This window comes from Pongo pygmaeus, chromosome 2, assembly GCF_028885625.2.
Source record: "Pongo pygmaeus isolate AG05252 chromosome 2, NHGRI_mPonPyg2-v2.0_pri, whole genome shotgun sequence".
Lineage (NCBI taxonomy): Eukaryota > Metazoa > Chordata > Mammalia > Primates > Hominidae > Pongo > Pongo pygmaeus.
The window spans coordinates 58,156,600-58,168,185 of record NC_085930.1 but is presented as its reverse complement, the minus strand read 5'-3'; the positions used below and the strand labels follow the sequence as shown (position 1 = coordinate 58,168,185).

Genomic DNA, 11,586 nt, shown 5'->3' with positions numbered 1-11,586 from the left:
CTTGTTTATACCTATATTTCCGTTCTTTCTGTTGTTTCTTCTTTGATATTTCGACATTCCTTTTTAAAAAAATCATTTTCTTTATGTTCAGCAAATTTTCTTCAGCCAGTCTTTATGGATAGGTGTGCTAGACTTTTTTTTTTTTTTTTAACTTTTCTTCATTTGAAAATATACTTTTATTTCCTTATTATTTCTGAAGGGCAGTTTCACTGCATATAGAATTCCCAGTTGGCAGTTGCATTTTTTCCAATATTTGAAAAATACTGTGCCACTTTTATTTTTGGCCTCTGTGGTTTGAGATGAGAAATCTGGTGTCATTTGAATTGGTGTTCCCTTATGGGTAATGTGTTGTTTCTCTCTGGCTGCTTTCAAGGTTTTTTTTTTTTGTCTTTAGTTTTTAAATGTTTAATTATGATGTTAGAGTGAATTTCGTTAGGCTTATCCTCTTTGTATTTGCTTAGCTATTTGGATCTGCAAGTTAGTGTTCCCTAAATTTGAGTACGTTTCAGTTATCATTTCTTCAAGTAGTGTTTGAGCCCCACTCCCTTTCTTCCTTCTTTATGGAACTTTGATGGTGTGAATGTTGGATTTTTTTTTTAATTGCCCTGTAGTTCCCTAAAGCTACTACTTTTTTCAATTTATTTTCTTCTCTTGTTCAGATTGGGTGAATTCTACTTTTCTGTCCTCAAGTTCAACGATTCTCTTCCCTGTCATTTCCATTTTTTCCCCCCCCCGAAACAGGGTGTGGCTCTGTCACCCAGGCTGGAGTTAGTGGCACGATCTTGGCTCACTGCAACCTCCACTTCCCAGGCTCAAGTCATCCCCCTACCTTAGCGTCCTGAGTAGCTGGGACTACAGGTGTAAAGCCACCATGTCTGGCTAATTTTTATATTTTTTGTAGAGATGGTGTTTCACCATGTTGCCCAGGCTGGTCTTGAACTCCTGAGCCCAGGTAATCCACCCGCCTTGGCCTTCCAAAGTGCTGGGATTACAGGCATGAGCCACCATGCCTAGCCCATCTCTATGTTTTTATTGAGCCCACCTTAAAAATTTATTGTACTTTTTAGTTGTCTTAATTTTTTTCTTCTTTTTAGTTTTTATTTATTTGCTTATTTATTTTATTTACTTTTTTTTCTAGGCAGGAGTGCAGTGGTGTGATCACAGCTCGCTACCGCTCTGACCTCCCAGGCTCAAGCAATCTTCATACCTTAGCCTGGCAAGTAGCTGGGACTACAGGTGTGTGCCACCATGCCCAGTTAATTTGTAAAATTTTTTTGTAGAGATGGGGTCTCACTGTGTTGCCTACGCTGGTCTTACCCTCCTGAGCAGAAGTGATCCTCCTGCTTCATCTTCCCAAAGTGCTGAAATTACAGGTGTGAGCTACTGCAGCTGGCTTTGCTTTTTTTTTTTTTTTTAAATTTTTCTATAGTAGGTTTCTGAAGACTGTGCTTCTTTTTTTAATAACTTCTGTTTCTTTGCTGAGATTTTCCATTTTTTCACTTGTTTCTGGATAATGTATAATTGTGGAAACATTTTTATTATGGCTGTTTGTGTTTTTTTCACTTGTTGCAGTAGAATTTGTTAATATATTGTTTAAACTTTTGCTTAAAAATTCTTGTCAAATTCCAACATCTGATTTACCTCTACTTTGGCTTTGGTTGATTTTCTTTTCTCATTTATGGTATGATTTTCTTAGGTATTTTTTGTTACATCATGGACATTTTATCTGTTACCTTAGGAGGCTCTGGGCCCTATTTAAATTTTTATTTTAGGAGTGGGCTGTGGTTCTAGTGGCAGTTTAATTTTTAGAGACTTTGCAGTCTACTTGGTTTGTTTGATCCTACTGGAGCTCCCACTGGAAGGGGTTTCCCCATGCTGGGTTTCTGATTGTCTACAGATGGGAGAGGATTATGGTGGGACCCACCTACTGGTCTCTTTTCTCCCCTGTCCTGGTAACTTTGGGCAAGTGAAGAGGTTCTTGGCCCAACCTGAGCCACTTGCTATGGCTGGGTCCCTGAATTTCGCTTACTTGCCTCTCTATCTCTAGGTGGAAAACAGCCTCAGGCCAAGTAGGGAAGAAGAGTGCTTCCTGTGGTCTTTATTGTCATTTGGGCTTCCAGTTGATCTCCTTCTCCTGATGTTTTCAGGACAACATCAGAGAGTTGTTGCTATTTGTTTTGGCAGAGGAATGTGACTATCTGAACTGCTTTCTGTTGCTAGATTGGTGGTTGGGAAATGCCAGGTCTGGATTGTCTTCTTCTATTGGGTGTGAGGACATGAAACACTCTGCTGCTCTTTTGTTTCTCCATTCCTTGGGTCCCAAATTGGTTTACTGCCTTTTTACCACCTTTGGATTTTCCTTTGCTTGTTATTTCAATGGTTTACAGTTGTGCTTCGTGAGTAGTGGCAGTAGGACAACAGATCTAGGCCATTTTATCTGAACTGGAAGTTGAAGTCCCTGCATCATCTCAATCCAGGGAGTTATTTCAGCATTGAAAATAATGGTATATGATTATGTGCTTTGTGAACTTAAAATTAATTTTTAATTTTTAATTTTTGTAGGTACATAGTAGGTGTATATGTTTATGGGGTACATGAGATATTTTGATACAGGCATAATATGATTATGGGGCATCCATCTCCTCAAGCATTTATCCTTTGTATTACCAACAATCCAATTATATTATTTTAGTTATTTAAAAATGTACAGCCTTGTTTACTTCTAAGCATTATATAAAATGTGTGCTTCACTTATAAACCACACTATCTGGTACTCAGAAGGTTTTTGTGAGGTCAGTCAATATCCAGCTCAAGAGGTTACTGGGGAGTAGATGCATACTGTTTTACTGTGCGTCTACACATAAACAGAATTTTGTTATTTAGTTAATTAAAGTGAGGTTTTGAATTCTGAGCATTTTCTTCAAAGATGTGTTTAATAGATTGTACTTAAGATGTTGCAACTATTCCTGTAATATGTTACTGCATTTTAGCATTCTTAAACATTTTTCAAAAAAAGACTGAAAATCTTGTGTTATGCAACTGATTTATTCTAAGTAATAGATTGGAAAAGGTAAGATAAATTGTCGTGCTTTTACGTTGCCTAGTTTTCTAATAGAGAATAAATTGGCCCAAAATAAGAACATGTTCACCGTACATTAATAGAAGCTAATGTTTCTGGCTGGGGATGGTGGCTCACACCTGTAATCTCAGCAACTTGGGAGGCTGAGGTGGGAGGATCACTTGAGGGTCAGGAGTTTGAGATCAGCCCGGGGAAATGTAGTGAGACTCCATCACTGAGAACAACAACAGAATCACTGGGCTCCTTTGCAGCTACTTCTTAGTATTCTCTAATTGATTCTTATGGCAAATCTCAGTTTTCCTAATCAGATTAAAAATGATTCCCTTAGCTCAGTGACTGTATGATTTCTTTTATATTTAGGCACACCTCTACATTGTGTTCAGTGCCTAGTGTAATTCTGGGCATGTATTCTAGGCAGAGTAGATCAGATTGGTTCTGGCATTGAATAAGGTGAAAAATATCAAAAGATGGACTGGAAATGGAGTATGGCTTTTTGTGGCCCACTTACAAGTTTTTAAATGACCATATTTAATTATATTTCATACTAAAACTAGTAATTCCATTCCTTGTTATTTTTGACTTGTGATAGTTTTTTTTTTTTTTTTTTTTGAGACAGGGTCTCACTCTGTCACTCAGTCTGGAGTGCAGTGGCACAATGTCGGCTTACTGCGACCTTTGCCCCCCAGGCTAAAGCGATTCTCATGCCTCAGCCTCCCAAGTAGCTGGGATTACAGGTGTGTACCACCACGCCTGGCTAATTACTTGTAATAGTATTTTAACATGTTTTTGATCACAAAGAATTGACACTTTAAAAATCAAAGTTAAATGAAGTGTTAAACTTTAATTTTTAAATGGGCATTTCTATATTCTTTTCTAGGGTTCCCTTCATTATTATAGTAACGTTATGTAATAAAAATGATGAGTTTTCTCTGATTATATACATATGTACCTATCATTGTAAATAGCATCTTCATTTCAAAATTTATGTCTATTGATGTTACATTGAACTTTGAAGATGTTTACTTTTTTTTCTGACTCCTAGAAGATTGCTAAGAGTAATGTTAAATATATCTTAATTTGAAAATGACCTTACCTGTGGTGTTATGTTAGAGTAGACATTTATTAAGAGGTGGAGGATCTGGTTGATGGCTTTTGTTTTTGATTTGGAGACAGGGTCTCACTCTGTTGCTCAGGCTGGAGTGCAGTGGTGCAATCCTAGCTCACTGCAGCCTCAAACTCCTTGGCTTAAGTAATCCTCCCACGTCAGCCTTCCTAGTATCTGGGTGGCATGCACCGCCATGCCTGGCTAACTAAAAAAAATTTTTTTTTTGTAGAGCTGGGGTCTCACTGTGTTTTCCAGGCTGGTCTCACCTGGGCTCGAGTGATCCTCTCACCTTGGCCTCCCAAAGTGTTGGGATTATACGCATGAACTGCTGTGCCCGGCCTTAGTTGAAGTCCTTGTCTTGCCACTAAGATGGTGTGTAATCTTCGTTACTTAACCTCTTGAACCTGTTTCATCATCTGAAGAACTGAGAGAAACAATAGTACTTGTCCAGGTAGTTGTGTGTGAGTGTTTAGGGGGTGGGGAATGAAATGTCGCATGTGAAAGCACTTTGTAAACTCCAAAGTACTTTATCAGAATATGGTGGTTTCATCTTTGAGAAGATTGTTTCAAAGTTTGCCTGGGTGATCTTGATCAACATAGTACAAAGTGTATCATGATTATTTACAAAATTAATGTTTATTCAGTAAAAACTTATGTAATAATTAAACAGCTTTTCCTTAAGTTTGGTGGCTTACTAACCTAAAAAACTCATTTACATTATCTGGGGAAGGATTACATAGTTGCTTGTTAGTGCAGCATCCTCACTGTGATAGGTTAGTTTTGGAATGTTTCTTCTGGAAGCAGGTGATTTAGATTTAAAAGTTCTATCTCTTTAGTGGTTTATGGTCTAAAGTTTATAAAATGCTTATTTTTGTAATAAAAAGTAATGCTCAGCATTACTTTTTCTAACATAGATGGACAGTTGGTTTCTTGTTTGACAAATGTTTATTGGTTAGTTGATTTGAAAAGGTCAAGGGTAGGTGAAAATTTTCACTTGATGGCTTTATTTTACTCATTTTGCTTAGCCAGCTTCTATATATCTGAGTGCTGCTTTGTAGGATTTTCTTTCTCAGCTAAGTGCAGTAACCACACTAATTGCAAAGTTTTAGAGATTTTGGCTTGATTTTTTTTTTTTTTTTTTTTTTTTTTGTGAGAGTAGAAATGGAAAATGGCTTAAGAAAGGTGATTTCTGGCTGGGTGCGGTGGCTCACACTGGTAATCCCAGCACTTTGGGAGGCCAAGGCGGGTGATCATGACGTCAGGAGATCGAGAACATCCTGGCCAACATGGGGAAACCCCATCTCTACTAAAATACAAAAAATTAGCCGGGCATGGTGGCACGCGCCTGTAGTCCCAGCTGTGTGGGAGGCTGAGGCAGGGGAATCGCTTGAACCTAGGAGGTGGAGATCGTGGTGAGCTGAGATCGTACCACTGCACTCCAGCCTGGTGACAACAGAGCAAGACTACATCTCAAAAAAAAAAAAAAAAAAAAAAGTGATTTCTGGGGTGGTTGGTTTGAGTTTATTGGTTGGTTATCCTTGGGATAGATATGGTTATGAAAAATATACTATTAGGCCATTCAGATATCATTTAGTTCAAAATATATAAAGTATAACTCCTTAGAGGGAATCTTAATAACTTTAAATTTGAAGGCAGTTATTATAAATTTAAAGAACACATACGTCTGTTCTTTGCATTGTCACTCTATAGAGATTCAAACCAAATTCATAGAAATCTCTTGCCTGGAACAAGTTTTTATTCTTTTTAAAACATCATTCAGAAAGGCTCATTAAATCATAAAAGTAAGAACTAATTTAAAAATATAACTTGACTAATGTGTAAATGTATAATGTGTAAAATGTGCTCTAGTTAAAAGATGCTAAAGGACTGTAAGCATTTTTAGTTTCAGATTCTTATGCCATGTGTGCTGTAATTTATCTTTTCATTGCTTTGGGCTTTTGATTTAAAGGGCAGAGGTAGCCTTTTTATTTGGTAGTGCTCATGGGAGCATAAACAGTTAAAAATGTGTAAGCATTACACATTTCATTGAAACTTTAAAAATGATTTTCTAGAAAGATTACCTTAATTAACCAAGAACTATGTTCTTTATCAATGAATGGCTTTTCAAAGGATGATCATACTTAGGAGTAACATTAAGGTTTTATTTATTGCCTTAGAAATTTATATTCTTGACAGAATTTTTGTGGGAGTTTCTTCTAACACATCTCTTATCTGGATCTTGCTACGTTAATTCATAAAACTTCATCTTTAGCAATCTTACTTTTCTAGGCAAAGATGACAGTTAAAACATAATTTGGTGGGCTAAAAGTATACTCTACAAACAACATAAAGATATACTTTGAAAATACTGTATCAGTAGAAACTGTCTACATGAAATGTGAAATATTTGAAAACATGAAATGTGAAATATTTGAAAATACGAAAGAAGCTCTTCCTATCTGTTGCAACATGCACGCAGTTTTTGTAGCGTTTCTGAAGGAGTACTTCTGAAATTTGTTACTAGCATTATTTTTAAACACAGAATGGAAATTAAGTTAGATTGGACTAACCTATTTATGTTGCTAAGAATTACCATGGTGCATTTGATACAGTGTTTCATAAAGTTTATAGTAGACTTTTCAGTAGGTTGAATCTCTTTATTGTTAAGACAGTCAAGTCTTTTTCTGGAAATTCTGAGGGTAAGGTAATGTTGCCAAACCCCATTTAGGCTGGTTTTGAGACCAAGTTTCGCCATTTTATTAGGTTTATGTGACCTTGGGTAACTTTTCTACATGCCTTTGTTTTGTTATCTGTGATTCCATAATTAGAAAGAGAGTGTTGTATGGTGGTTAAGCTTCTAGAGCCTGATATCCTGGGAGGAAATTCCAGCTTTACTAATAATTAAAAAAATACTGCGTCTCTTATGTGTAAGGCACTGTTTTAGGCACTGGGATATATCAGTGGATAAAACAGACAAAAATTTCTTCTCTTGTGGAGCTTATAGTTAGGGCAGAAAAAAAACATGAATAAGTCAGTTGTGTAATATGTTAGGAGGTGGGCAGTACTGTGCAAAATGTATAACAGAATAAAAGGGGGATTAAGTGTATGTGGTGGGATGTTGCAATTTCAAATGGTGTGACTGGAAGAGGCCTCATTAACAAGACTTTAGCAAGACTTGTAGTAGCTAAAGGATTTAGTTACAAGGATCTCTCAAGGAAGAGTGTTCCAGACAGAGGAACAGCCGGTGCAGTAGATTCTGCTGTATGCTGGAGATTCTGGGACAATAAGGAGGTCAGGTCACTGCTGCTGGAGTGGAGTGAACAAGGGGAGAGGCTAGAAAATGAGGTCTGAAAGATGAGGGTGGGTGGTGGTGGAGGTGGTCGTTGATGGGTGGGGGATAAGCACAGTAGTGCATGTAAGGCCTTGTAGACCCTTATAAGGAGTTCGGGTCTGCCTCTTACTACTTTTGTATTCTTTGGTAAATTATATAACCTTTTAGTTTTGTCATCTGTAAAATGTGAATAATAGCAATACTATTTCATAGGTTTGTTGTTTTGATTAAGTGATTTAATACCTGTAGTGTCCTAGGAACACTACTGAGCAGAGTCCAAAGCATATATTCATTGCTTATGTATTGCATATATTCTTACATGTGGAATCAACATTAAGAGATCACCTTCTTCCTTTTCTTTTGAAAAGGTAGCAAAGGGAGAGTTAATTGCTCCCTGCTTTGATTTTTCTATGATAAATTTCTTATGCTTCAATTATATCACATTATTATCACAAACATTTACTCTGTATGTGCTTATCATCCTTGCTAAATTATGAATGCCTTTGGACAGAGACCAGGGTATTTTATTATGTCTTAGGAATCTTAATGTGTTGTAAATATATATCATGTGATAAAAAATGTTGACTGAGTTAATGACAAAAATGTTGGCTTAATTAATAAATCGGACCACCTGCTAGTAAGTATATTGGAACATTGCCAGTCTATCAAAACTAAATAGTGGAAGGGTGGTAGCTAACGACCTCTGCATAATATTTGTGTATTTTATTTCTGTGCCATAATTATTCAAATTGGTATTAGTAGAAAATTTCCTTAAGTATTATATAGGTATACAAGTTTGTACTGTGTAAAATGAAAAGTCTTTATGTATATTATTGTGTATCTATTAACATTTGCTGTCATTGGTTGATAGGAAACAAATACTACCTTGATTGATAGCATAGATACAATAAAACTCCTACCTTAAAATACAATAGTTCCCTACTTAACAGTGGTTTGATGTAGGATTTTTTGACTTTATGATGATGCAAAAGGCATAGGCATTTAGCTATAGGCATAAACTTGTGACCTATTGGGACATAACCTCATCATAAGTCAAGGAACATCTGTATATTTTTAGTCTTAATCTGTTTATATCTGCCCAGGTGTTTATAATCAAAGATTATTTAGCCAGCAAAATGTTAAAAGAATTGCTAAGCAGGAATATTCACTGACTGCTGAAGTGGGGGAGTAGAAGGAAAGAGGAAGATCTGAACTGACTTGGGTGGTTGTCCAGGTAATTTTATATCTGTCTTTTTGTATTTGCATGGTTTCAGTTTCCAGCTTAGTAGGTTCTCTTCTCCCCATTCTTGGTTGAGAGGAGTGGAAGAGAAGAAAGGGGGATAGAGGCTTGAAGAAATGAAATTAGTAGATGATGCTAAATGAATTAGCAGGGTTCCAGAGACAGACTATGTGACAGGTGACTTGGGGGAAATTGTGGGTTTACATGGTAGAGGAGTGGTTGTGTGGGAAAGACATTCCAGAATTTCTGTTTATAAATTTATACTTTGAGGTTATATTATTTTGTGTGTATGCACGTTTCCTTTTCCTTCTTGCTTCACTATTTTATTTTTGTTTTCTTTTTACATATCTAAGTTATATTCTGTGATGTGTAGCTGCAGTAGTTTAGTGCTTTCAATAAAATGTGATGCAAGAAGGTAAGTATGCTTTTTGTGAAAACGTTTTCAACTGAATATTAAGATTTCAAAAACATTTGTCCAGTCTGTAGATGTTACTAGCTCGTGATGAGATGTGTAATAATATCCTGATCGTGGAGTAGATACATCACATCAACTTTTAAAAAGACTCATAATGTTAAAATGCATAATGTGAAGACATTTTTTTCCCTGTCTATAGGCTTCGCAGTGTCCTTTTCTGTTCAATTTTATTCTTGTAATTAGCAGTTCTAAAAGTTGAATATAGTAATGTATGTAGCACTATGTGTACAGAATGTATAATATTCTAATAGAATAGTGAACAACAGCAGTGTAATGCAGAAACAGTTTTAAAAGAAGAATTCTAGACAAATTAGATTTAGCAGAGTGTATCTGTGCAAAGAACTATTCATAAATCAGGCAGCACTCTGAACCAGAAGAGGTTTGGAGAGCTCCACCCAGCAACATAGGCAGGCAGTATTTATACACAGAAAAAGCAAGTGACGAGCAGAAATAGCTTGATTGGTTACCACTTGGCATTTGCCTTATATGGACATAGTCTTATCAGGTGGCAGTCTGTAATTGGCTGAGGCTTGGCTACTGTGATTTGCTGAGACTCAGCTACTTGTTACAAAAATATACTCTTAAATTAGGTAGCAGTTTGTTTACATAGTAAGTTAGGTTTAATTGGCTACCTAGAGAGGCAACTTTAGACCTGATTTAATTTAACATAATTTAGCTTTACTTTACCCATTTTTAATAGTGTCTAACATAGTAGTATAGTTTTATAGCTTTTATTATCCTTTTGGTACTATTGCTATAGAAGTATGTACCTAAAATAACTTTGCATAATTGAGAGGAATGACATGTATATGCTTTTGAATGCTTGGCTGCAAAACATTGAGGCAGGCAATTAGGAGCTTAGTAGAAATAAAGTATTTTAAAATAGATTTTTTTTGTTTGTAACTACCTCAATAACAAAGCTACTGACTAGCTAAGTACTGGAAAATGCTAAATTATCAGAAAGACTGTACTGTTTGTAGTTTCTTGATAAAGCATATGTAAATACAGCCTTGAATTGATGTACTTGGTTATTTTCTGGAGATTATCAATTTCTAGAAAATATTCTGCTTTTACATTTATGGCTTTTATTGATATTCAAGGTATTTATGGATCCCTAAGCTTGTATTAGGACTGTTACATAAAATACTTTATCTATTGTTTCTGAATAAAATTATATTTGGCTTGTTCTTTATTTCTGATAATTCAACTTTCAGTCTTCATTACTTTCATTTAATATACCTCGGAAAAATCCCAGTTACATGAATAAAGTGATCTGTGATTGGTATCAATACAATACCAATGTGGAATGTTAATTTCCTGTGTTAGTTTGGGCTAAAAGGTTGGTTATAGCATGATGTTTAAAAAATATCGATGGACCATTTTAGCATTATTAAATACCTTTTGCTTTGAACTTTTAAAATGCTGTTTGTATTTTCAAAAACTGCATCCTTAATATATTTAGATTTTTTCAGCTGAGGGAAATGTTACTGTAAGAGTTTATCAAGAAATAGTGCTATTTGAGTGTTGGAGAGTATCAAAATATGATTTTAGTGAATCACATTTGTGCTTTCCTTCCTATGTTAGGATATTTAAGATGATTGTCAAGTTTATTGTCCTGACTTCAAAGAAATCTTAATCCTTCACTGGAAGTTAAGTTTGAAAAGGTCCAATTTGTATGTGAGTCATTGTTGTGATATGATTTAGCATTTGATGGGTCATTGCACTCAGACTAAGTGTTAGTTGTTACTAATTTTATTTACTCTAACAGTATCTACCATGGAAAGAATTTTGTTAGACTTAGGACACTTAAATATAACAATTTTACCTGACTTTAAGACTATGTTTAATCCTGATTCTTTTGGTGGTTAACCTGTATTTGTGTACTTTTGTAGGATAGAGGGAGGAATCAGCAGCTTGGAAATTCAAGCACGTGATCTGGCGGGATGGGCGTTTGCCTGACGTATTTAATGGAGGTAATTCAGCATTCTTTGACTCAGTCTTTAATTTTTACCTGTGATAGATGTCCATGTTACTGCACATACTTACAATAACTGTTGGGTATAAGTGTGCATTTATGGCCAATCCGTTTTCTTTTTATAGTCATACAAATAACATGGTATCACTATTATAAATATTATAAATAATATGTAGATATGGACATATGTACATAGAAAAGAACATTATTAATTTTATAAGATGAAGTCAATTATCTTCTCTTAAGATTACTTGCATATCTTCTTTTAGGCCTCATTTCCTTTATGTTAGGAAGGCAAATGATCCTCTCCTTTCTTGTTGGCCTATGTTGGTGCATATATTAAACCTATGCTTTTATCTTTCACACAACATGAAAGAAGAT

The 11,586-nt window shown here is 35.5% G+C and overlaps 1 protein-coding gene across 9 annotated transcripts in view; it reads left to right on the top strand.

Annotated features, from left to right (window-relative positions):
• The window catches only part of ZNF148 (zinc finger protein 148), a 155,761-nt gene that overhangs the window by 32,615 nt on the left and 111,560 nt on the right, over positions 1–11,586 (top strand). For 6 of the 9 annotated variants that reach the window (XM_054479706.1, XM_054479707.2, XM_063661688.1 and 3 more), the window contains one exon: positions 11,123–11,203. The gene's annotated coding sequence lies outside the window, so the exon portion shown is untranslated. Of the gene's footprint in view, positions 1–8,618; positions 8,750–11,122; positions 11,204–11,586 lie in introns of all 9 variants that reach the window. The other 3 variants (XM_054479708.2, XM_063661685.1, XM_063661684.1) reach the window with 2 other exon arrangements.